At 49.7% G+C, this 25,704-nt stretch overlaps 1 protein-coding gene across 6 annotated transcripts in view; it reads left to right on the top strand.

Annotated features, from left to right (window-relative positions):
- The window catches only part of HIVEP3 (HIVEP zinc finger 3), a 419,258-nt gene that overhangs the window by 332,620 nt on the left and 60,934 nt on the right, over positions 1-25,704 (top strand). For all 6 annotated transcript variants that reach the window (XM_024554653.4, XM_045190915.3, XM_024554651.4 and 3 more), the window contains one exon: positions 3,774-3,971. The gene's annotated coding sequence lies outside the window, so the exon portion shown is untranslated. The remainder of the gene's footprint in view (positions 1-3,773; positions 3,972-25,704) is intronic.

The following is a 25,704-nucleotide window of genomic DNA, read 5'->3' as shown; positions in this document are numbered from 1 at the left end:
ATTTTTAGTCCTTCTCTCTTTGGCTTTGAGACTTGGGTGAGTAACAGATCTCAGGGTTTTAACTCTTTTTTCCTCAGAGCTCTGTCGTCTTCGATCTCAGGATTTTAACTCTTTTTCCTCAGAGCTCTGTCGTCTTCGCTCTGTTGCCCTCTAGCAGTGGATGATGTGGGTGTCAAGTCCAATGTCAATTTGATTCTCAAAATTCTTGTAGAGCCCGTCAGAGACAAAGCTACGTTTATTGCTCTCCCCAGAGCCTTGACATGTGCGGAGGGACAGGGCGAGATGGGGATTTGCTAAGGATGGGCAGTCCCTGAAATGGGGTGTGTGGGATGGGTGGAAATAGGCAACAGGAATTTTGAGGTAAATCACGGGATTCAATCAACCTTAGGGCACTATCGATTGAAAAACCGATGGGTCTTCAGGAGGTTTCTGTAATATACAGTCAAGCCATTTGCCAGCCCTAGAGTCTCCTGGAGGAAGAATGGCATGCTAATAAAGACAGTGTAGGGGCGGGTGGTTGCCCTTCTCCCCTCCCCAGCCCCACTTTAGCCTCTTTGGAAACCTGAAGGATCCACTCATCACCCTTGGATTCCAGGAATTCATCCAGCCCACCCTGCTGTGCCCTCGCTCCCACCGCCTCTGCGAGTGTCCGGGTATTTGGCACATGGGCCTTTCCCTGCCCTTGTTGGGCGAGGCTGGCTTCGCTCTGATTAGATTTTCTGTCACTCCCACTCGTCTGCTTTTCCTCAGACTTGCTGACCAGCTGGTGCTACTATGGGTCTGTTCTTATTCACACATTTCTCCCTTTATTTCAGCAGTGTTTGGGGGAGAAGTGGTAAACAAATGGGCTCAGTTTGCCATGTAGAACCTCAGGTGTGTGTAGCTTCCCACGGTGGCGGGTTACAGCATGTCCACTACCTCTCCCGCCGGCCACTGGAGCCAGGAGTGGCAGTCAGGTGGTGCTGGCCTCACGCGAGGGTGGGAGAGCACCCTCCCTCCACCTCATCCCATCTTCTCAAGCCATGTCCCTGGTCTGACCATCACCTCACTCACTAAAACAACTCAGTGGCCTCCCTCCATCATAAGGTCAAGTGCAGGCTATCTCATATAACAAGTTCTTTGCTCATGAGCTATTACTGCCCCTCACCGCCAGCCCTGTGGACAGCATGCAATTTCTTGAACATTGGCCAGTTTGGGGTCTCCTACCTACTCACACTACTTCCTTAGTTCAAAACAGCCTCTTTCTCTTTCTGTCACATGTTCAGACATCATCCGAATTGACTACTCTCTTCTTTCTGCCTTCACCATGTGGTAGCTTAGAAATGGTAGAAGGGAGAAGGCATTCCTTTGAGCCCTTGACTGAAATGTGATCCCCTTGAAGGTAGGGACTGAATTTTGTATCCCCAGCAGTTACCGCGAGGCATGAGCCCAAATAGGCGCTGACTGTACATCTGTTAAATGAATGAACAACTGAATTAGGGTCAAAAGAAAATTGTCGCACACTGATTGTGTGTAAGACAGCATGCCAGATCCTGGGCGTGGGGGATGAGTCAGACTGACCCCGCCGCGGTTCCTGCAGTCCAGGAGGGGTGCAGGACTCCTCGAGCCTCTGTGCACGTGGAACTGTGATCCGTCTCAGAAGACACCGCACAGCGGATGTGCTGCGGGTCCTCTGGGAAGGCAGGACTGAATTTCCCAGTGGGAAAGCTGAGTGAGTCTCGAAGGAGGCTGGGCAGGATTTGGCCTGTAGACGTGCTCGAAGGCTCAGAGGTGGGAAATCGTGGACCACGTTCATAGAATCGTGTGCTCCGAGGAAGCAGTGTTTCCACACTGGGCGAGATCGAGCACAGACATGTTCAGTAAGAACCAGGATCTACTGGAGCGTGTGAGGTCAGATCTGGGGATGATGGAAAACCATGGAGCGGTGAAGAACTTGGACAACAGGGTCAGGAAATGATCAGGAGCCACAGAGCAAGTTCAACTACACTGTGTGGTGGTGTGGTGCTGTTCTGGCATGTGGGCGGGACATGGCTGGCTGGATTTGAGAGCGGCAAGTATGGGGCAGGCAGCAAAAGGGTCACCGGAATATTCTGTAGGAATCAGCAGTGGGATGTTGCTGCCAAAACACTAACCATTGTCAGGCTGGTAAAAAGTAGGGTGCCCAAGAGGAGGAAGGTGGCAATGCCCCAGGCCTGCGTGCAGGTTACTCCAGAAATAGATTACTGGGTCTACTCTGGTATAGTGACAATATCCATAGCAATTACAGTGGCCATTCCACGTGCCAGACATTGGTCCAGACCCTTTACAGCACAGGTGGCAGACACAAGGCCCGTGGACCGAATCTGGCCCTCCACCTTGTTTTATCTGTCCCAACACCTTGTTTCTACCCGGCAGCAGCGCCAAGCTCTCGCTTAACTATTAATGAGTAGTTACATTTATGCAGTCCTAAAATTACATTCCACCCTTTGAAGGCAACAGCAAGGCTGATGTGGCCCCCGGTGAAACTGAGTCTGACACCCCTGTTCTACAGGTAGTGAATCATTAAAACCTCGGAGGTACTTGCCATTCTCAGCCCCCCTTTTTCAGACACAGCAAGGCTAGGAAACCTCCCAAAGACACAAGGTAATGAGCAGATGGGCTGGGACTTGAACCCAGGAATCCTGGCCCCAGAAGCCACATTCTCACCATCACACCGCTCTGCCTCCAGCAGATAAACCAGAGCATGGTCCCAAGTCAGCAGGTGGATGCCACACCGCACCACACTCAGGTAAAACAGCTCAGGCTTTCTAGATCATAAAGCGCTTTCCTCGTATTTTCTCATTTGACCCTTCAACAGCCTGGCAGGTTGATTACTGAAAACTGAAGTTCACTCATTCGTCCGTTCATCTGGCAATCACTGTCCAGCTCCTGCCCTGAACCAGGCCTCCGTTGGCCTGAAACGCTGTTTTGTTTAGTGATTTGGGGAATGCAGTGTGCTCCCATGTCTCGTATTTAATTCTCACTCCTGCCCGACTGTGAGTCACTTTGGCAGATTGTATTGGTTTTCTCTTGCTGTATAACATATTACTTCAAACTTAGCGGCTTAAAACAATACTCACGTTGGCACACAGTTCTAAGTGGCTGGATTCTCTGCTAGGGCTGAAATGTAGGTGTTTCTAGGCTGAGTTCATGCCTGCTGGCTCTGGGGGAAATTCCCCTTTTCCAGGCTCATTTGGGTTGTTGATGGAATCCAGGGCCTGTGGCTGGAGGGCTGAAGTTCTGTTTTTTTCCCTGGTTGCCAGCGGTGGGGACTCCAGTTCCCAGAGGCTGCCCTCAGCCCCTCTCCACACACCCCATCCACCTTCAAGGCAGCGAGTGCGCGTCAAAGTCTCCTCCTCGTTCATCTCTGTGACCTCCTCTTCCGTGACCAGCCAGAGGACACTCTGCTTTTGAAGGACTTTGTCAACTAGGTCAAGCCCACAGTATAGTCTCCCTAATTTAAGGTCACCTGTGCCCTGTAATATAACCTAATCGTGGGAGTAAAATCTATCGTATTTACAGTCCTGGGGATAATGCAGGACGTGCACACCAAAGGGGCAGGAAGCCTTGAGGGCCGTCTCAGAACCTGTCCGCTGTGCTGGTGAAGAAGTGGAGCCTCAGAGAGGTTAGGAGCTGGGTACAAGGTGGCCACCGACCTCCCTGGAGAACGTGGGGTTCTAGCCCTGCACCGAGACAAGCAACCCAAAGTTGACCAAGAAAACTCCTTGACCATGGTTTTCAACTGTCCCCTGCAGGATTTGAGAACCAAACCCGCAGCCTTGACCTAGTTCATGGAGGAGCCTCAAGAGGTACTGACCAGGCAAGCTCCCCCTTCCGGAGGGAAGAGCCGAGTGTGAGAGGAGGGCAGCTGCAGCAGGAGTGGACATGAACGCTGGTTTTCAGAGAGAACAGCGTTTTAGTTTTGGTCATCGAAAGTGGTGCCTGCAGCACAGGTAAGAAATGGGCCGTTACTGACTATGCCTGCTGGGGGCGCCACTCTGGCTTCTCTTGCATAAGCTTGCTAGTGTTCTTCCTCTTTAAATGTAGTATTATTGTTGTTGTTATTGCCTTCTTTGAGCCCCTGTGAAAGCTGGATGTTCTACAGACTTCCTTGGCCAGGAGTAGAGACCTCGAGGGCCAGCAACTCTTTCACTGCCCCATACTGTCTCCCCCAAATGTAGTCCTGTGTCCCCACTCCCTCAGTTTCCATTCTGTCCCTGGCAGCCACTCCTCTGGAGGGACTACAGCCTCCCCACCCACCAGCTCCGCTGTGCTGTCCTGCCTTTGGGAGTTCCACCTTCTTCTCTGCCCCCACACTGCCCTACCCACCCCTGCCCCAGGAAAGCTCTTGTCCATCCACTGCCTGGTCTGAGGAGCACAGTGAATGCCGGAGACTGAGCACCGTCTCCTCAGAGCCCTCCCCTTCATTAAGAATTGAAAGAATGTCAGGTTCCGGGCCATGGCCTGCACCTTAGAATTCTGACATTCCGGGAGCAGGGCCCCAGCTCCAATGGTACTTACCGAATTGTCCTGGGGAGGTGCCCCAGCATTATGGTGTGTGTGTGGGGGGGTGTGATCTCCTTTTTGTTCTGCAGGTATGTGTTGTGGCTTTAGGTTAGAAGTTCAGCTTGCAATTCAGGTTAGGAGTGTGGTGTTAGAAACTTACTGGGTCGGGAATACGTCTTGGGCGTTTCGTCCGGCTGTGGATGCGTCAGAATCACCAGGGATGGAGCAAGAGTGCCTAGTGAAAACCCCCAAAAAGGTAGATTCCCTGGCCCATGCTCTTTGAATCAGACTCCTAGGGGGTGGGGCTGCAGGGGTTTGTGTCTTGATTCTGATATAGCCAAGGTCTGGGTGCTCTGAGGCCTCATACTTGGAGCTCCAGAAGCGCTCGTCTTCTGCTTGGTCTGTGGGCTTGGCTCTGGGTCCCAGGGGTGCTTCCCAGCCTGGTGTACAGTGAGCAGTTCCCCATCCCGTTCCCTCCATGCAAAAGTCTTCTCGCGGAGAGGAAAGTGGGCCTTAGGTAAACTTCAGAGATGGCATCACAGTAGCTGCTGAACCGCGGGGTGGCTCGGCCCAGGCCTCTGCCCATAGCTGGGCCACACCACACAGGCCCACCAGGCCCAGGCCATGACCAAGGTTCTCAGCGGAGGTGGAAGAATCATCCTCCAGACTCTGAGGACGGGCTAGGCACTTGAGCCTCGTTTAGACAGGGATGGTTGACGTGGTGCTTACTAGTGAAGGCTCTGGGTCTTCCCAAGCTCAAATCCCAGCTCCAGCAGTTGCTCAGGCTCTCTGCCCCATCTTTCTCACTTGTAAAATGGGAAAGCAGTGGTACCTACCTCACAGGGCTGCTGCGAAAATCCAGGTAAGGCTCCTGGAATGATGCTGTACCCACAGCAAGGGCTCCCCAACATGAGCAGCCCCTCTTACTCAAACAGGCAGCACAGCCACCACTCTGTCCCCCCGGGCCAGTGCTGGGACACATCTGCCATGCTCTGCCATCCAACCGCACTGCCATCAGGTCCCAGTGCATGAGTCCCTAAGAATCAGGCTGTAAAACGGGCCTGGCAGTGTACATGGGCCCTGAAACTTTACATACTAGACCGGGACCTGAAGGAAACCCAGTGAAGCTGGTTCTCTTGCCCCTCTTGTGAAAATAAGGAAACAGCATGAAGAGGTTCAGTAATTTAAAGACAGTCACACAGCCAGTAAGGAACAGAGACTCCTCCTGTTCCAAAAGACCTTGTACTTTCTTTTCCACCAAGGTGCTTCCTGAAGAAAGGCAGCGACAGCTTCGAGGATGCCCCTCCCCCAGGAATGTCTACATTTTCATAGGAATCCATAGAGCCATAACGGATGGGTCCGCCTTCCTTGGCTTCCTGGGCTGACACCTCAGGGTGCTCAGTTGAGCATTTGTTTCCTTCTGCACGTGTCACAGTGAGCTGATCGTGGGTCTCCCCCCGGCAGTCTCAGGGCAGTCTGGATTTATTCAGCCAGGGGTACAGTGGGTACTTGAACTAGGCCGGAAACAGAAACCTCTGAGGGGTGCAAGCAGAGATACGGGGAGCGTGGAGTGAGGAGGCCTCCCCAGACCTCCCTGGCGTGTGCCCTCCCCCTACTTCCCTGCCAGACTCTCTTTTTATCCACGTGGGCTCTGCCAGCTGTGTGGAAGGCTCTGTAGAGGATGGGACCGGCTCAGAGGGAAATGAGCTGTCAGTTCCAGCAAGAAGTCTGGTCCCCACCCCTTCCCGTGCTCTTCCTAGGGGATAAAAGCATCTATGATTAATGGGGTGCTGACTCAGTGCTTCTGGAGTGTCCCGGCGCTCATGCCCACTGCTGGCACATCTCCCCAGCCATCAGGGAAGGGCTGGAATACATGGCATCTGAATAAGGCGGAAGGCTCGGGTCCAGGCCGGCGGGCGTGCCAGGCAGGAGCCTGCCGCGTGCCAGCCTTTGGTGGCATCGCAGACGCCCCTGTGCTGGAGAGGCTCATTAACACCATCCGAGGCCTGGGAGCAGCTATGTGTGGGATGATTTGAGGGCGGGGAGATATGGAGTCAGAGCCTCCCCCCCATTCAGCAGGCACCTGGGCTGGGGCTCCTTTCAGAATAAATGTGATTTCCCAGTAAGTGACTAGAGGGCGAACCTTGTTTGAAAATGGGTGTGAAAGAATTTTCACAGCAGCAAAGCGCTCTGCTGGTAGTTTGCAGACTTTTATCATCTTAGAAGCCATTTTTAAAAGTCAAATCCCGTATGGAATGGCAATAATACAAAACAGGTGAAAGCGGTAGCTTATTAATACACATTAATCTTGAAATAAAAAAATTTAATACCTCTTTAGTATCAAAGCCCATCAGTGGAACCACGACTCTGATGCATAAAGGCTTGGGAGCTTCAGGGTCAGGATCGGAGGTGGGCGCAGTACAACCAGAGGGCCTCGTGCAGGCCGCCGCCTGGTGACTGCAGGTAAAACGGCACTGGAGCACAGCCACGCCATTCATCTACTCGGTATCTGTGGCCGCTCTCCCACTCCGATGGCAGAGCTGAGGTGCTGGGACAGAGATCGTCTGTCCCACAAGGACAAAAATATTTACTATTTGGCTCTTTATAGAAGTTTGCGGCCTGTGCTCCAGATGATCTTTGTATCACTGTATCAGCTGCGACGTCCAGTGTTGCCCTTTTCCTTTGTTGGTTTGTTTGTTTGTTTGGCTGGGTTTTGCAGCGTTGAGGGAAATAAGTCGTATCAGGAAGAGGCTGTGACTGGTAGCAGATTTCTAACGGCGTACCTTGCAGCCCTGGATGGGTCCTGCGTCATGTGGACGTTCGGGAAGGAAGAGGGAATTCTGGTTTGCATCACTGACGGTTTCAAACAACTGCTTGAATTCCTTCTTATTACAACACTCAGACAGGAAGTGCACGATCGTTTATGGCATTTTTGTGATAATCATGTAATACGTTCCCGCATCGCTGAAAGCTTTCAAGTGTACTTGTTGGTGGGGCCTATTAAGCACGTATAGCCCTGAACTCAAACAACAACCTAAAGATGCCCAGTGAAGAGCTCCAATCTTTCTAGTTGATGGCATAGTTCAATCCTGAAGTTCAAGATCTACCCAGGCCTTCCTCCAAGGCCCAAACCAAGTCAAGCTGGCCATGCCCGTTGGCTGTGCTCAGCAGTGTGTTACAGTGTGTGACAGACCGCGTTCTAAGGGGCAGGTCCATCTTCCATAAAGGTTTTAATGGGGGTCAAAGTATATTTTTGGAATAAAATTCTCATGTGACGCTGAAAGAGCCTCTGAAACACTTCCACAGAACACAATTTGAAAACTGCTCCTTCGGCAAATATTGGTGGTTCTCATTTCTCTGCTGAAGGATAACAGAGGAGCCATAGATGCTGAGAGCTGGGAGGAAGTAGTAAAAGATGGTGGAGGAGAGAAGCCAGGGAACCGGAGGGGAGAGGGCTCAGGAGTAGAAAAAGTGCTCAGGAAACACACAGAAGCCTCCTCGTGAGCTTCTGCCGAAGCTTCAGGTGTCTCCTAACTATCGTCGATGACTTCAACGCAGCTCTTGGGGGCTGCTCTGATGAGTTCCAGCCAGCCGCTTGGAAGAAGAGGTCCCAAAGAACATGGGCAAAGTTTAAAATGGAGGTGGGGGAGGAACGAGCCTTCAAATGGCTTCTGTTCAGTATGCAAAGGGCCTTTGAGGCCACTCAGCAGATCAAGGTTGGGGGAGGGCATGGGAGAGGAGAGGGATGGCAGCGGGGTTGGCTGGGTCAGCATGCCGAGCCAGCCTTGGGCAGGAAGAAGGCACATGAACATGGGCAGAGCTTGTGAGTAAACTGCCAGGGCCCCACGCAGGTGGTGGCTGGGGTTGGGCAATGGCATTGGGCATCATTAGAGGCAAAGCCTACAGAGCCAGGAATAAAACCCAGGGGTCCCTCTTCCTAGGCCTCCTGCCCCCCTTCTGTGGGTGCAAGGAAGGGAGGGGCAGGCCTGCTGGCTTTGAGAGGCTGTGGGCTGCAGAAGGTCTCTTGGGGATGAAAAAAAAAAAAAAAAGCACCAGTTCTTTCTGAGTATTTGCTGCTCACCCCATAGAAAAGGGACATTTTTAGATTTTAAAAGGATGACCTCATTTTTTTTCTTATTTACGTAGCCCTGTTTGTTTATATAGTCTTTAAAAATAGCGAACGTGTGCTAAGCTTAGCGCTCTCTCCCACCACCAGCAGCAGAGCCGCTGTGTGGGGAGAAACACCTTTTTATCTAAGAGAGGGACAGCCTTGTTTCCGAGGACAGATGGGAGCAAAACGGGACAGGTAGGAAGTTTCGTGGTTTTTCATGTCGCTTTTCTAAAATAGCCACCCTCTTGCCTCCCACTTCCTGCCTGACTCAACTCAGGGTAGGTTTTCTCCTGTAGAGGACTGTGTTCTGAGAATTCTCAGGGAAGCTGGAAGGCATCTGTCAACAAGCAAACATGCCCGACCCCAAAGACCTTGAGCTTGACACTGGGTTTGCGTCCTGGCTCTGGTGCATACCAGCTGTGTGACCTCGGGCAAGCTGCCTCACCTCTCTGTGCCCCACTGTAAGAAGGAGATAACAACAGTACCTGCAGTAGCTGTGCAGAGGAAATGAGGGGATAGCTGTAAAGGGCTTCCCCCAATGAGGGCACGCAACAACTCTTCATAAAGCTCTCAACAGACAACAGCTGTCGTCGATACCCATACCCCAGCTGGACAGTTGTACTGGCCTCCCAGCCACCTTCCCATCCCACTGGCGTGTCTGCTCCAGCCCGCGGCTACCTTGTCCCAGAGTGACAGAAAGATAACACACACATCTGACCACGCTGTCCGCTGCCTAACACTTGCCAGTGTCTTCCAAAGCCTATGGCAGGAATCGGTAGAACTTTTCTCTCAATAGCCGGCTAGTAAATAGTTTAAGTTTGGCTGGACAGGTAGTCTCTCTCGCTGCTACTTATCTCTGCTGTTGTTGCGTGAAAGTAGCCTTGGGCAGTGTGGAGGAGAATGGGCGTGGCCGTGTTCCAGTAAAACTGTGTGCACCAAAACAGGCAGCGGGCTGGATTTGCTGACCCCTGACCTACAGGGTGGGTCTAGCTCCTCGGCCCAGCTTTCCCAATCCAGCCGTTCTGTCTTCCCCCGGAATTCCTCACACTTTAATCCTTTGCACATGCTGTTCCTTCTTCCTCGGTTTTCTTCCCTGCCCCCTGTGTGCCCCTTGCCTGTGGCTTCAGGAACCTTCGCTCTGAGATGCTGTGGTTTCCTATCTTTATTTCCCCTCTGACCAATTATGCACGTACCCTTTGCCTTTAGAGCGGACACCCCTCCAGGCAGGAGTTCTGCCTCCGTAGGTGTTCAGGTTTTCGCAGGTGCGCAGTTAGCATTTGTTGCTGAACAGAGCGCTGTGAGAGGGGTGGTGGCCTTCAGGGTCTAGTTAGGGAGCTAGAATGTGAGCCACCCAGGGCCCCGGGCAGGTGACCGCGGCGCCTGTGTCTACTCATGACCAGTGGCACGTGGTGTTTCTGACCTGTAGAGAGGAAGGGGAAGGCACTCAAATTGGACCTTGCTTGGTGGGAAAGCGACTTTCGGAGAGAGGAGGGAGGTCAGGGAGGCTTTCTGTGTTGCAGAACTGGCAGGAGGGCAGACTTGGTTTTGGGTTCAGGGTGGTGAGTGGGCAGACTAGCCTGGTGAGCTCTGAGTATCCTCCTGAGGGCAGCTGATGGGACGGACCCACGTCTGGAAAGCAGGGCTAGGATCTGGCTAGGGTCTGACCGGGGACCGCAGGGGGAAGGAATTTGGACTTCATCCTGTGACCCAGAATTTCTCAAAGTGTGGTGTATACAAATACACACACACACACACACACACCCTGCAGCGGAATTGTCTGGGGTGTTTCTTGAAAATGTAAATCTGGGGCTCGTCTCAGACTGGAGGCCGGGAGGCTGCAGGGAGGGTAACGCTGTGGTCTGTAGGAATGAAGAAGGCTACAGCATGGTTGGGGGTGGTGATCTTAGGTATCCTTCAGACTGATGTCACCTGTGGGTGTCACAGCCAGGCTGGGCAGAGGTGAGGCAGGAATAAATAATCCTTTCAAAGAGCAGACAAGGACAGTCAAGCTCAGACCTGGCAAGTGACTTTCCCAAGGTCATGCTGTGGGTTACTTGCAGATGTGGGACTGCCTAGGGCGGAACAGGCTTCCTCACAATCTGAGGGCCTGGGGTGGTCCTGGAGGTCCCACAGAGGGAAGAGGGACAGGCATGGTGACTGGTCCCAGAGCCCAGCACAGCCTGGTACCCAGTGATGCTTGGTCAGTAGGTGTTGAGCAAATGAGGGAGTGGGTGGGGTGGATGGATAGAGGGGTAATGCAGCGGCAGGGGAGCAGGGTTCCCAGGTCGAGCTGATGTTGCAATCCTGGGGGACTTAGAAGAATGATGGCACCAAAGGCAGAGGAAGAGAAAAGATGAGCTTGGTACCAAGCCTACTGAACCTGAGAGGCTGGCGGGATGGCCACACCAAGACGTGGGGCAGCTGGAATGCAGGACCGAGGATCTCCAGGGAGGGGGGATCTCCGGGGCAGGGCCAGTGGTGTGTGCAGCAGCAGGAGCGGCTAATTCGACAAGGTGAGAAATGCAGACAGAGACAGCAGGGAATTAAGAGTCAAAGCCTGAGGAATGCGCACAGGCACCCTGAAGACAAGGCTCAGGGAAAGGAGAAGAGTGTGCAGAGATGAGAGTGGAGTCCAGATGGGCTGGAGCAGACTAAGAAAATAGATTTGAACAGTCAGTCACCCAGGTAACACAGGTGGGGCCCCTCTGTAGAAAACCAGCCGACCTCAACGAAATTGTGCCCTGGGTAAATAAAAATGTCAATCCAAGTAAAAGCGAAATCACGAGTTTCTGTTTGATTGAGATTTGTGCTCCCGCCAGCTTGGCTGCAGGTGTGGGAGAGCCAGTGAGAACTGGATCCACCCACCCCGCCTGTTAGGACAAGCCTTGCCTTTCTGTCTCCGCAGGGTTCTGGTTGGCAGGCATCCTGGGATCTTGTTGTCCCTGGGAGCCTTCTTCTTCCTCCCCTGTGACCATCTTAGCTCCTCCCACCCCTTCCCTTCCATCTCTCTCTTTAGTCATTCACCAGATATTTATCGGGGACAAAGCTCTGTGCAGAGGAACTCAGCTGAGGTCCCCAAGCCCAGTGGCATCTACAAGTCACCCACTGGAGAGCTTTTTAAAGTATACATTCCTGGACTTGCAGATTCCATGTGCCTAAAAGCAGGGAGGGGCCCACCACACCTGGGCTCTTGAAGCCACATCCGAGCAGCCTCTGTGGCCGCCTCTGTGAATTTCTGCTCCAGAGCAGTTCTGCGTGGGCTGGGCCGGGAGGCGCTGGGGCCTAGGTCTGGATGTTTCCCCTATAAGGCCTTAAAAATATAGCATCCGGGCAGCCTCCCCGCTGGCCTCCCGGGGGCCTTCAGAGCCTGTCCTGCCATTGATCCTGCATGTGCCACCACACTTGTCCCCTACTACACACCCACTATGTCACAGGGACACCGGGACCATCATCACCATCACCTGTCCTCCATGAGGTGGATCCTTACAGTCAGCCCTGCCTAAACAGCAGGCACCGCATGCCTTCTAGGTGACAAAGCAAAAATTCCTGCCTCTTGGAGTCACATGCTAACAGGGGAAAATAGACAAACTTACAGGGGTGGGCAAAAGCAGGCTTACAGTTGTGATTTCATGAAACACAGGGTTTATTCTTGTATTATTGTTATTTACTAATTAGATATTTCTGTTACAACTGTAAACCTACTTTGACCACCCCTGATTATCACCTTATCACATACTGTATATTTTGGGAGGTAGTAAAGATATGAACAAGTCATCACTAAAATAAAGATATTACCTCTCAACCCTGACTGACGTGGCTCAGTGGGTTGGGCGTCATCTCACAAACTGAAAGGTCACCAGTTCGATTCCTGGTCAGAGCACATGCCTGGGTTTCGGGGCTCGTACAGGAGGTAACTGATGGATGTTTCTGTCGCATATCCATGTGTCTCTCCCTCTCTTTCTCCCTCCCTTCCCCTCTCTCTAAAAATAAATAAATAAAGTCTTTTTTAAAAAAAAGATATTACCTTTTCCTTACGTAAAATGTGTATTACTTGCCAAGATGACAGGAAAGAAAAGGCTCCTGGTGGTCAGGAGGGGCCTGGTGGGAAGGCGACGTCTGAGCAAACCTGACGGGTGAGGGGGTGAGCACTGTGTCATCTGGTGAGGAGCAGAGGTGGCTCATTCACAGGGACGGCGAGGAGGCGAGTGTGGCTGGGGGGGTGTGGGGGTTCAGAGAAGAGGAGGCTAGAGTGGGGACAGGCAGAGGGGTGCAGCCATTGAGAAGTGCAAGAGTGCCTGGCCTGCCAGGTGCTCTGAGAGCCCCTCCCTGTCCCCATGGCTGTGTGTGGAGACCACTCCGCAGGAGGCCAGGGCAGCACCAGAGACCAGCTGGGAGGCTGGGGCTGCCATCAGGAGGGGACAGTGTTGCAGACTAGATGGTGGGAGCTGGTTGGATTCTGGGTACAGTGTAGGCAGAGCTGATGTGACCCACTGACAGATGGGACACAAGATGTAAGAGAAAGAGTTTAGAGAGGCCCTGCCGATCTACTTATTCACTCTGCTCTCGGGCTAGTCAACCTCTCTAAGCCTCAGTTTTCTCATCTGGAAAACGGCTCACTCGTGGTTGGGGTGGTCAAGGAAGACTTTGAGATTATGGAATGGAACTTGTGCTTAAGAAAGAGGGGACTTGGACTAGACACAACTGGAGAAAGAAGGGGAGAAGAACGTTCCAGGCAGAGGAAACGGCAGACGCACAGACTGGGAGGCAGGACTGCAAGGCTTGTGAGCGATACCGGAGGAGCAGTGGGCAGACACCGTGGCCCGGGCCCAGGGCCTCGGTGGGAGTGTGCCAGGAGCTGCAGGGATGGGCACACTATGCCCTTTGGAATAAACTAGCATGTTCGGGGCCCAAGCATTTTTGCAAACACTGAGGCCCTCAATTTTGAGCATTTTCAAATGGACATACTCAGGCAGGAAGGAACAAGACTTGGCTCCTGTCCGGGGAGAGTTAACCTCCTGGCCCGGCATTGCATAACCACAGAGTCTGCTGAGCGCAAGGAGACTCTTCTGTGTGGCAGCCAGGGTGGCAAGCCTGGTGGCTCCGGGCTCTGGCACCGACCCGCAGCGGAACAAACAGCCCTCCCTTCCTAGATAATGGCCCTCATTGAGCATTGTGTCCACGGCCAGCGCCCAGCACAGGGCAGCTCAGCCTGGGTAAGTTTCCTCTCTTGGCTGCTTAGCAAAATATTTACACTATGCCTTTCTAGTAAGACAGTTTCTAGGAACCAGCAGGCAGAGGGAGCTGGAGAAAAGTACCCCCCTCCCCATGACCCTCCTCCCCGCTCATGTAAATGCTGCCGTACACCCAGTGCATGAACCTGGGTTGGTCATTGCCCTCCAGAACTCTTTTGCAAACAGGCATTGAGCTAGAAGATTCGCGAAGATCCATCTGGCTCCAAAATCTTCGGTATTCTCTCTAAGTGAAGAATGAGCTTCCTTTTTCTTTATTGTGTGAGGGTAGAATTTGGCTGGTCTTTAACACCCTGCCAAGGGTCTTCTGCTCAGGAAAGCATGCGTGTAATTTGGGGAACAGCTGAAGATAAGAACTCTGAACCCTACCTACTCCAATCTCTCCTAGTGCACCACTGACATCAGAATAGATACTGTCCCCCTCTGCATGTGTCTTTCATTGGGGAGAAGGTCACCCCAGAGGGTGCTGCATTTTAAGAGGTGTCTGGACCAGGCACCCATAGGGACAGCCAACCATGATGTCAGAGGACCATTTGAAGAAACTGAGAAAGAGAAGAGGGGTCAGAGGTGTCCTCAGGACAGAATCAACACTAGTGAGTGAGAATCACGTGGCTCAGCCTTCGGAAAATGCCACAAACAACGGGCCCCGAGAGTTACTTCAACCCAAAACACACACGCCCTGTGACCCTTGGTGTCACTTCCGGTAATCTGGCCGATGGGACAATAGCACCAGTCTGCTCAGTTATGTGTACAAAGGGTGTTTGCTGAAAATTTTTAGTGGCAAAAATAAAGTTAGAAAAAATCGGAAAACTGCACGGTCAGGAAAGTTTGGAACTGTTGTATCTAAACCATGGCCCATCATTCAGCTATTAGATGGACCTGGAGATTGTAATGCTAAGAGAAATAAGCCAGTCAGAGAAAGACAAATACCATATGCTGTCACTTATGTGCAGAATCTAATGAGCAAAATAAAGTGATGAATAAAATTGGACCAGAGGCATGGATATCTGGAACAGACTGACCGATCTCGTAGGGGAGGGAGGGAGGGGAACTGGAATAGATTAGCCAAAGGACATGTATGCCTGTATGCATAGCCCATGGACAGAGGTAACAGTGTGGTGAAGGCCGGGAAGGGGGCTGGATGGAGGGGGGCAAAGGAGGGGAAAATGGGGGAAATCTGTAATAGTGTCAAAAAAAATGAATGAGACAGGCCCTGTGTGTGTTTAGAAAGGCAGTAGAATGCAGTGGTTAGGAGCACAGGTCTGGAGACGGACTTCCAGGGTTCAGCTCTGGGTCCCGCGTCTTACAAAACTGTTTTATAGAACATCTCTGACGCTCAGTCTTTTTTTTTTTTTGGTAATGTGGGGGTTATAATAGTGTCTGCCCTATAGGCTTGATGTACATGAGGTGCTTAGCATTGTGCCTGGTGTGTTCTACCTGCTCAAAAAATGTTGGCCTTTGACCTAGAAAGATTTTCCATGAGAAAAGCAAGGTGCAGAGAAGAAAAGCAAGGATGATTCCACTTTTATAAAAACAAAAAATGCCTCCCCACCTTCTTGCAAAAGAAAGAAGAATGAGTGCTGCTCCCCCAGGACTTGTGTAGCCTCTGGAGAGCAGCCCCAACGGGAGGTGTGAGGCTTCCACGGGAGCTTGTGGCACTGACCTTGGAAGTCCCTTCCAATCCCGGGATTCTGAGACTTTGTGGATCCGTCATGCCAACCTCAAAGTGCATCTGAGCCTGGCGTTTGACCCAAGATAGTCTGATGTTCACAAATTGCATATGCCAAGACCGGCGCTCTTTGCAGGTGGGGAGCAAAGACATTGGTTGGTGTCTTGGTTTTACAGAGACACCCACTGCTCTGATGTGGCGCTCACCCGCAGAGTCCTCGAGGGGCCTGCCGGGGTTCTCCCAGCGGCTTCTCTAGACCTGGTCGGGTTTGCGTGAGCCAACCAGTGATGTCGTGGCCCATTTGAGATGGACTCTGCCTCCGCTGGCCACAGTTATGCTCAGATTCCCCACCCAAGTGCCACAGGCTTTGGGAGTAGAGGGAGAGGTGACGAGCTGAGAAGACCCCCACCGGGTGTGCCTGCCATGGAAATCAGAGCCATTTCTTCCACTTCAGTTAAAGCCACTTGAGATGGGGCAGAGTGTCATATAGCAGAGAGTCATATTAGCAGAGAGAAATTGTATACACTCGTTGGGGATACTAGATTTATTCATCTATTTAATAAGCACTTTTAAATTTTCAAAATATTTCAACCAAACAGCAACACCAAAATAGACAGTAATATAACAAACAGTAGTAAACCTATCACCCACTTTAAAAAGGCTTCAATACACAGGGATGTAAAGTACAGCAGAGGGGATATAGCCAATTATATTATAATAATGGTACAAGGTGGGTACTAGACTTATCAGGGGAACCACTCCATAAATTGTGTAAATGTCTAATCACTATGTTGTACACCCAAAACTAATGTAAAATAATATTAAGTGTCAACTGTCATCGACAAATTTTAAAAAAAGAAGACTTCAACAAATACAGTAGAAGCCTGCATAGCCCTCCACAGTCGAAAGTCCCTCCCCCCACCTCCAGAGGAGACCATTGTCCTGAGCTTGGGGTTCATGTCCCATAGTTGTTTTCTGAGCACCAACTAGATTTACCCTGGTGAGCAAAACGGACCAGGTCCCTGCCCTCCCAGGGCTCGCTGCAGGGTTAGGCAAGTCCCCAGTCCCGCTCGCGACTCCCCCGGTGAGTTCCGGGCTCTGGTTACGTGAATGTTCACGGATCCATCTGTGGCTGTGACTGAAGCACGTCTGGGAGGAGTCTTGGCACCTGCCCTGTCACTAGCCTTGTTGTTTGGGGCAAGTCCCTTCTGCTCCCCAGGCTCTAGCATCTTCCTCTGTCACATGTGGGCTTTAAACCGGATGCTGTTCAAGGGCCTTTCCAGCTCTGTGATCAATAGAACATGAGGTGATTTTAGATGAAAACATGGGTGAGGTTCTTTATTATAATAATAATCTCTTTAATTCAATAAAAGCCTAGAATTGGCAGTTATACCTGTGATCCTTATGGCTTAGGATGAGGCAATGTTTTAACAAGTCAGTATAAGTTAAAGCACTACATAAATAACAGTGCAGACGGTATGTGTTTTTGGCAAAACTTGGAACCGTGGTCCCCAAATGGCACCGTGTTTCCCAAACAAGAGTAATGGTGTGAAGGGTGGGGCCCACCTGGCATCTCAGACGCCAGCAGAGCCCGCCCAGCGCTGGCAGGTCGGAGCCCCAGAAGCACCGGAGGAATGACTTCATGAGTGGCTCACTATTGAAAACAGCACGAGAGAAATCCCCTTCAGATCTGCGTGCCAAGGAGAGCTTTGCTTCTCCTGAGGAGCAGGTGTGTCTGTCCCAGGACACTGAGGATGTGCGATGAGCTGTGTTGTCCTTTCTTCTCTGGCTGCCAGGAAGCTGTGCCCTGATCCCAGGGCCTGTACAGGGCCACACGTGTGGCCTTCTAATCTACTTACCCACGATTGTCCGTCCCTTTGGTCCACACCTTCTGTCTGCCATCTCCCTGGGCGGATTTGTCTTTTTTTTTTTTTTTCTTTTTAATTCTTATGCCTAATTTTGTGTTTGTAAACCACCTTAGATCCTCTATGGAATAAAGCAAGTTAAATTTAAAAAAAAAGGGGGGGGAGATAACTCATTAATTAAGTAATCAACTCAAGTGTACACAACCTAAAACCAAAGCATTCTTTTTTGGTTCTATTCGGCCTGTGGGATTTCCTGCCAGGAGCTGCTCCCCAGCTCGAAGGATGCCTGGGTAGGATGCAGAAGGTGGTGGCAAAGAGGATGGGTGGCTCTTGCCTGCTCTGCACGTCCAGGTCTGATCCAGTCAAGCCCTGGAGCCCTGCGCCTCCTGTTGAGCTTGGAGGCCACCTCAGAAATGCGATTGTCCCTTCAGGCTCAGAATGGCAGACCTAGGGCTGGCAGCCTTAACCCTCCTCTCTCTCCACCAGAGAATCGGGTTTTGGGCTTTCTCCTCCACCAAGGAACATTCTAGTGCAGTCCCCACATGTGATTGGTTGGTTCCTGACCACTAGTTCTGTGGCTGGCCTCAGACTGCCCTTGCTGTGACAGGGCTCTCCCATCTGCCTCCCGCACCACCCAGACCCCATGCGGCCCCAGGGGTCCGTGGCTGCTTGTGATCTCACAGGCATTATGGCCACAGAACCCCTGGGAGTCCGGGTGCTCTGAGAAACATGAAATGCTGATTTTTAAAAGTAAATGACTAAAAACATTATACACTAAGTGAAAGAAGCCAGACACAAAGGACCACATAGTATATGATTACATTTATATAAAATGGCCAGAACAGGCAAATCCATAGAGACAGAAAGTAGATAAATGAGTTGTTGCCAGGGACTAGGGAAAGGGAATGTGGAGCGACTGCTAATGGGCACCAGGCTTCTTTGTAGAGTGATAAGACGTTCTGGAATGAGATGGTGATGATGGTTGCACAGCCTTGTCAATATTCTCAAAACCACTTAATTATCCATTTCAAAGAGTGAATTTTATGGTATGTGAATTATACTAGATGCCATCTAATGTCGCAGGTTCCCAAAGTTAGTTTTAGGAGACACTCAAAATTTAGAAAATTCTATTCATTAACAGACTAATATACTCTCTAGTTTTGGAAATTAATATATCCCCCTTTTCCAGAAAGGGATTAAAGTGACTTCTGTAAACTATCCACAAAGTAAGGTTTTTCACAATTAAAGCTCCATTCGCTCACTCACCAACACCCATGAGTGCCTACTATGGAGCAGGCACAGAAAACATAAAGGGGACGAAAGGTGAAAACAGAGCCTGTGCTGTCTAAACTCTGTCGAGGAAGATATGACATGTGAAACCATTAGTACAGCATCTGGAGCCCGGTCCTGTGCACACAGTGAGCAATCCAGAATTGGCAGCTGTCACTGCCGCAAGAGAGAGGAGCTATGAGTGGCCCGGGCTGACAAGCAGGGGTGTGATCCCCTTTGGGAAAGAGAAATCACTCACTTGGGCCAAAACCTACCGGGAAACCCACTTGGAGAGGACTGTCACTTGTTAGAAGGATTTAGAATTCTTGGGAAGGGAGTGGGAGTCCCTGTGGGCCAATGAGCAGGGCTGTGCCTGGCCTGGCCTCCGGGGAGATGACTCAGTGCCCAGCACTCTGCAGGGCAGCCCTGCAGCCCCCCACTTCTAACTGCTTCAGAGCCTCCTGGGGGGCTGTATCCTGGGAGGAGGTGTGCTGCATTTACCCTGCTGGATAGGCAAGGACGACAACTAGCAGAGGCTGTCCTATTTCTTCAGGACAAAGAAGAAGTGCCATTGGGTTTTCTGCAGTTCTGGGTGAAGGAAAAAGGCTTCAGGATTTCAGGCTCTCAAGATCCTACCTCTGCCCCTCTTCTCAAGTGTGAAGATGAAGGGTGGGGGTGGGGGCTGGCATCGTGGTGCTCTGGAGGGAGGTGCTCTAGGACAGTGATTCCAGGCCTTGGGGAATTCATTTTTTTTGTTATTGTTTTTAATTTAATCTTTGTTATATTTTTTTCTGTTACCATTTAGCCCCCTTATACCACCTCCTGCCTGCTCCAACAACTACTACAGTGCTGTCCATGTCCATGAGTCCTTTTCCTTTTTGCTCAATCCCTCCACCCCAACCTCCTCCCCTACTAGCTGTCATCTGTTCTCCATCTATGAATCTGTGTCTGTTTTGCTTGTTAGTTCAGTTTGTTCATTAGATTCCACATATGAGTGAAATCATATGGTATTTATCTTTGTCCGACTGGCTTATTTCACTTAGCATAATGTTCTCCAGGTCCCTCTACACTCTACCAAAGGGTACAACTTTATTCTTTTTTACATCTGCGTAGAATTCCATTGTGTAACTGTCCCATAGTTGTTTTATCCACTCATGTACTGATGGACACTTGGGCTGCTTCCATATCTTGGTAATCGTAAAGAATGCTACAATGAGCATAGGGGTGCTTATGTTCTTTTGAATTAGTGTTTTGGGTTCCTTCGGATATATTGCCAGAAGTGGGGTTGCTGGGTCAAAAGGCAGATCCATTTTTAATTTTTTGAGGTATCACTGTACTGCTTTCCACAGTGGCTGCACCAATCTGCATTCCCACCAACAGTGCAAAAGGGTTCTCCTTTCTCCACATCCTCTCCAGCACTTGTTGTTTTTATGTCCATAGTACCCAAAGCAATCCATAGATTCAATGCAATTCCTGTCAAAATTCCAATGATGTATTTCACTGAACTAGAACAAACATTTCCAATATATATATAGAATGACAAAAGGCCCCGAATAGCAAGAGTAATCCTGAGAAAGAAGAACAAAGTTGGAGGAATCATGCTACCTAATATCAAACTGTACTGCAAGGCCATAGTAATCAAAACAGCCTGGTACTAGCATAAAAACAGACACATAGATCAAGGGAACAGAATAGAGACCCCAGAAATAAACCCACACCTTTATAGTCAGTTAATATTCAACAGAGGGAGCAAGCACATACAATGGGCTAAAGATAGTTTATTCAATAAATGGTGTTGGGAAAATTGGACAGATACATGCAGAACAATGAAACTAGACCACCTTCCTACTCTGCACACAAGAATAATTCAAAATGGATCAAAGACTTAAATGTAGGACCTGAAACCATAAAAATTCTAGAAGAAAACATAGGTGGAAAAATCTCAGACATTGCTCGTAGAAATTTTTTATTGGACATGTCTCCCCAGGCAAGGGAAACAAAAGAAAAAATAAATAAATGGGCTTCATAAAACTAAAAAGTTTTTGCACGGCAAAAGAAATCATCAACAAAATAAAAAGACAGCCCACAGAATGGGAGAACATATTTGCCAATACATCTGATAAGGGGTTAATATCCAAAATTTATGATGTATTTATAAAACTCAACACCAAAAAAACAAACAACCCAATTAAAAAATGGGCAAAGGACCTGAATAGACACTTCTCCAAAGAGGACGTACAGATGGCCTATAGACATATGAAAAGATGCTCAACGTCACTAATCATCAGAGAAATGCAAGTAAAAACCACAATGAGATACCATCTCACACCTTTCAGAATGGCTGTCATCAATAAATCAAGAATTCATTTTTTTGTGTCAACATATCTCTCCTGGTTCCTGAGTTCACGACACCATATTTGCCAGGGCTAAGGATGGAGCAGGAAGTCAGAAATGAGTCAGATCCTGGGTGCAGACTCAGGGAGCAAGGTCGCCTCGAGAAGCATGCCACTAGGAATAAGAAGGCCTGGCCCGTAGGGTCAGCCCAACCACTTTCCAGCCTGGTCCCACAACCTCTCTGAACCTCTGTATCCTCATCTGCAAAACAATATATTAAGGCCCTTCCCAGAGGGCTGTTCCCTTGAGGAACTATTCAATAGTGAAGCAATGTTCAGACAAAGTATTTACAGCCCAAGGGGGTGGGGGACAGGGAGATGGAGCCTAAACAGTAGGTTGGCTCTGCAGGGAAGAACCTGGTCCATTAGATGAGATGGTGACTGTGAAAGCCTTTGGTGAGCTCCACTCATGGCTCCCACGCAAGCTGCCATGACTAGTGTTGTTACTATTGTCTGCACAGAGGTTTACCCACAGCCCAGAGTAAAGGGGAATTGGTTCTGTCTGGGACCTTGGAGGCCAGGTTAGGAGGGCAGAATTTGGCAGGGTGACAAACAGGATTTGACTGGACAAAGAAGAGAAGAGGGATCAGATAGCAGGGCCAAGGGAGGGGCTTGCTCCAAGGCCCAGAGGCAGGAAGGGCGGGGAGGCCTTAGGGCTAAGGTGGGACCAAATGGGAAAAAGCAGGTTGGAGGCTAGGGAAGTGTGCAGGGGGCACAAGGTGGAATATCTCAGCCAGGCCCGAGGGTGAGGTCCAGTCATGTCCTGGAGGAAAAGCCTGGAATGTCAGGAAACAGGAGCCCATTTCCACAGAGAATGAGTTGGAAGGTTCAGTGAGGACTGGCATCAGGCCACCTGAGGGGATTATTCTTGGGGCAGCTGGTGGACCCGGCCTAGGTAGCAGAAGCATCCAGAATCAGTGTGGGTAACATCTCCAGAGCCCAACTGTGGTCAGTACCCTCCTTTTTCAAATATGGGAGCAAGTAGCACAGAGTGGGTTCGGCTTGCCCAGGTAGCCCAGTAAAGTGGGTGTCAAGCCAAGTTGCTAGATCCCCAAGCTTGGGTCCCGCCCCCTACACCTGGAGCAAAATTCTCATGTTTCCTTGATTAATTATGCAGGCGCCACCCTTGCAAGTTCCTGGAGGAGGTAGTCAGGAGCACACTCTCTGGAGCCACCTGCGTGCCTGGCTCCCAGCCCCGCTCTTTATTGAATGTGTGTCCTTGGGCAAGCTGCGCACTCTTCTGTGCCCTAGTTGCCTCTTCTGTCAAATGGGCTCTCCACAAGCGTGGGCCCTGTGGAGCCTGCAGACGATGGCCCTCAGACCAAAGGGCCCATCTCCCCTCCTACGTGGCAGGATCCCGGGAGGGATGTTGGCCTCTCTGTCAATGAGTCACAGTGCAATGATTTCCCAACTGCAGAGCACAACGTCCACCTCCTTGTCTTTCCTGGGAACTGTCAGATGACAGAGAGAGCCTTCTCTGGACCAAAAATGTTAGAAAGTCTTAGGAAGTAAGGAAGCCCATGACACCGCATCGACGGGGAAATCGGAGCAGAAGCCATTGCAGCCCAGTGTCTGGCCCCAGAGGCCTAAGTGACCTCTAAGCACAGTTCAGACTGAGAGCCAACAAAACAAAGAACAAGCAGGGGCTGCCAGGGTTACAGTCTCTTAAAGAACTTTTCCCTACAGCAAGTACAGTTCTACCCCTCTCACTTTCTGCAGGCAGGCAGCCAGTGGCAGGCCAAGTCCCAGTAAATGCTAAGGAAAGTAACAGGGGCACAGGTCTGAGAAAGGAGCCCAGCTGAGGGAGAGCCAGACCTCCCAGGGTGCAAGCAGGGAAGCTCTGGGAGTTCTGCCTTGGGTGCAGTCTACCACTATGTCCACCAAGGAGTGAAAGAAGGAGTAAAGCCCTTCTTTTGGCAATGGCAGGAGCCCCCTGGCCAGCTTCCTCTCACAGTCCTTAGAGGGAGACTCACCATTGTAATGCTTCACCCTTGTACGTGGAGCCCTCCCACAGGATTGGTTCACAACCCCGCCATCACATTCAAGGGTGAGCCTTTCAGAAAAACAGACCAAAGACCTCATGGGAAGCCCTGTCCAGTTCATTGTTTCATCAGTATCCTTTTTTCCCTTCTTCTGTAGTGATGGAATTGTTAGCTGGACACATGCCACCCAGCTAAAGACTACACTCCCTCAGCTTCCTAACAGCTAGGTGTGGTCTGTAGCTGTTGTGAACCCAAATCATATATACACGACTCCCAGTCTTGCTCTCCCCTTTCTCTTTCCTGCTGACTGGGATGTGGGTGTGATGGTGCGAGATGGAAGCCGAATGTCGTAGATGACAGAAGAGTAAGATCAAAGATTCCCACACTGTGAAGCCACCGTGTCAGCCCAAGGCCACTGGCACTCAGACTGTTGCACAAGACAGAAATGAGCATCTGTCCAAGCCACCCTTGCAGTTGGGTCCTTGTTACAGGAACTAGAACCTGCATCCTAACACGGACACATACACTGACTTCACGATATCGTCCTTCATTCATAAGTACATATGGACAATCGAGATCACCAAACATTAGGAGAAAACCAGTAGCAGAAAGAGAAGGCCTAAGATAGGAAAAAAGAACAAGAAAATTTACTCTAAAGGAAACAGTTCAAATATACAAAAACCCTAAAATAAATTATCATTATTATCTTCAACAATAATTGAGATTATTTCATGTACTAGAATGAAGTCACTATGAAGACAGAGTAATGAGAGAAAAGAAAATAATTATTGAAAATTTAAAATATGGCTCCTGAGAAAAATTCCGTGGGTGCACTGAATGACCGAATAAATAAGGATGAAGACAGGTTGGGGATCTAGATGTTGAAACTAAGAATATAGCCCAGAATGTAGAGTAAAACATCGAGGAGAAGAAAATGAATGCCCATGGAGGGCAGGTCCAGGAGGGCTAGTGCCCGTCCAGCAGGAGATCTGGAAGCAGGCAACAGACAATAGCCGAGGGAGACAGCAACAGGCAAAAATACAGCAAAAGATATTTTCCCTCAGTTGAAGAAACACACACCGATTTTAAAATTAAAAGAGCACACTAAATTTAGGACAGGATTAGCAAAAAGAAAATTTAGACCCCTTTTGTTGAAATTTCAGAACATCAAGTATAAAAAACAAAAAGCTTCCAGAGAGAGCTAAGACTTACATCAGAATTTCTCATCAGTAACACAAGACGCCCAGGACCTGGAGCAGCGCTTTCCAAAGTCTGCAGGACAATGATTTCGAAATAAGAATCCTATCCCTTACCCTCCCCCTGTCTATTTTCCACCTATCCAAAGAACTTATAAGTATGACCCATGGACATGAAATATAGGGGAGGAATGTGGGAGGGAGGGAGTGGGTAGGGTGGAGTGGAGTGAGGGGGGCGGGAAATGGGACAACTGTAATAGCATAATCAATAAATATTAAAAAAATAAAAAATAAATGGTCCAATTAAAAAAAAAAAGAATCCTATCCCCTCTAATGTTGAAAGCAAAATAAAGACTTTTTAATGTAAGAATTCATAAAGTTTTTCACTCAGTCATCTATATTTTCTGGTAGAAAAAAAACTCTCCTGGAGTTCCTTCTGTCAATCAAAAAAGGAATCCAAAAAGATGATGGCATAGGATTCAAAAGGAAGTAGAAGAAGCCATAAACTCTTTGTCGGAAAATTGATCGGTTGACTTTTTTTCTCGTGACAAATTTTCAGTCCTGTGGAATTATATCTCTTTCTCTTTGGTCCGTTCATACTAAGTAGTTCGCCAGGAAATAATATCTTCACAATCTTCTTGTTGACTAGTTTCAATTTGTAGAGTTAACCTATAGACTCTATAATTATAGAGGAAAATATAAATGTTATGAAATTTGACAATGTAAGAGTAATAATGTATAAGTAACAAATTATTGAAGATGGGTGGGAAAAGGAAGCGGAAAGAAGAGAATGTGCACAAATTTCCTCATTGTTCATAGCAGGAAGGGAGCGGGTACAGCTAAAGTTGACAGACCAGGAGAGAGCAATTTAAGTATATTATCTGAAGATGTTAAAGGCTACTAGAATAACCAAAAATGTTAGACTATCAAAAATGGTGAGATGGAGTAGAAGGAAGTGGGAGGAAAGAGTAAATATGGAAAAAAAAACCCTCAGCTTTATATCAGAGTCAGTACTGTGAAGGAGTGAAGATGGTTTTGAATTTTGCAGACTGGAAGACAGTCGACTTTGGGGAGGTGAACAATTTTATACGAAGTGGGCTCCACGACCCCACCAATGCCGTATCTCATCCGCACTTGCTGCCACGCAAGTGCACCTGTCTTGTGACTCCAGGCATCGGATGCTTCATGACTGAGGGAAGGCTTGTTCATTCACTCAGCAAATGTTTACAGGGAACTCATGTAAGGAAACAAATCTGAAGCCTGATTGGTTCATGTCCTCAGCCTCCTCACCGCCCCCCCCCCCCGCCGGCTGTGCTGGGCACGTCCGACCCTCTGACCCTACTGTGTTACCTGCCTTCCCACACACAGTATTTCCCCAGCCTCGCCGTGCCTTTGCCCACGTTAGTCCCCTCTTCTGCTTGGTGAGATCCCATTTGTCTTTGGGAG

The sequence above is a fragment of the Desmodus rotundus genome, chromosome 3 (genome assembly GCF_022682495.2).
Source record: "Desmodus rotundus isolate HL8 chromosome 3, HLdesRot8A.1, whole genome shotgun sequence".
NCBI classification, from domain to species: Eukaryota; Metazoa; Chordata; class Mammalia; order Chiroptera; family Phyllostomidae; genus Desmodus; species Desmodus rotundus.
The sequence above is the reverse complement of the archived record's forward strand: the minus strand, read 5'-3'. Positions and strand labels throughout refer to the sequence as shown.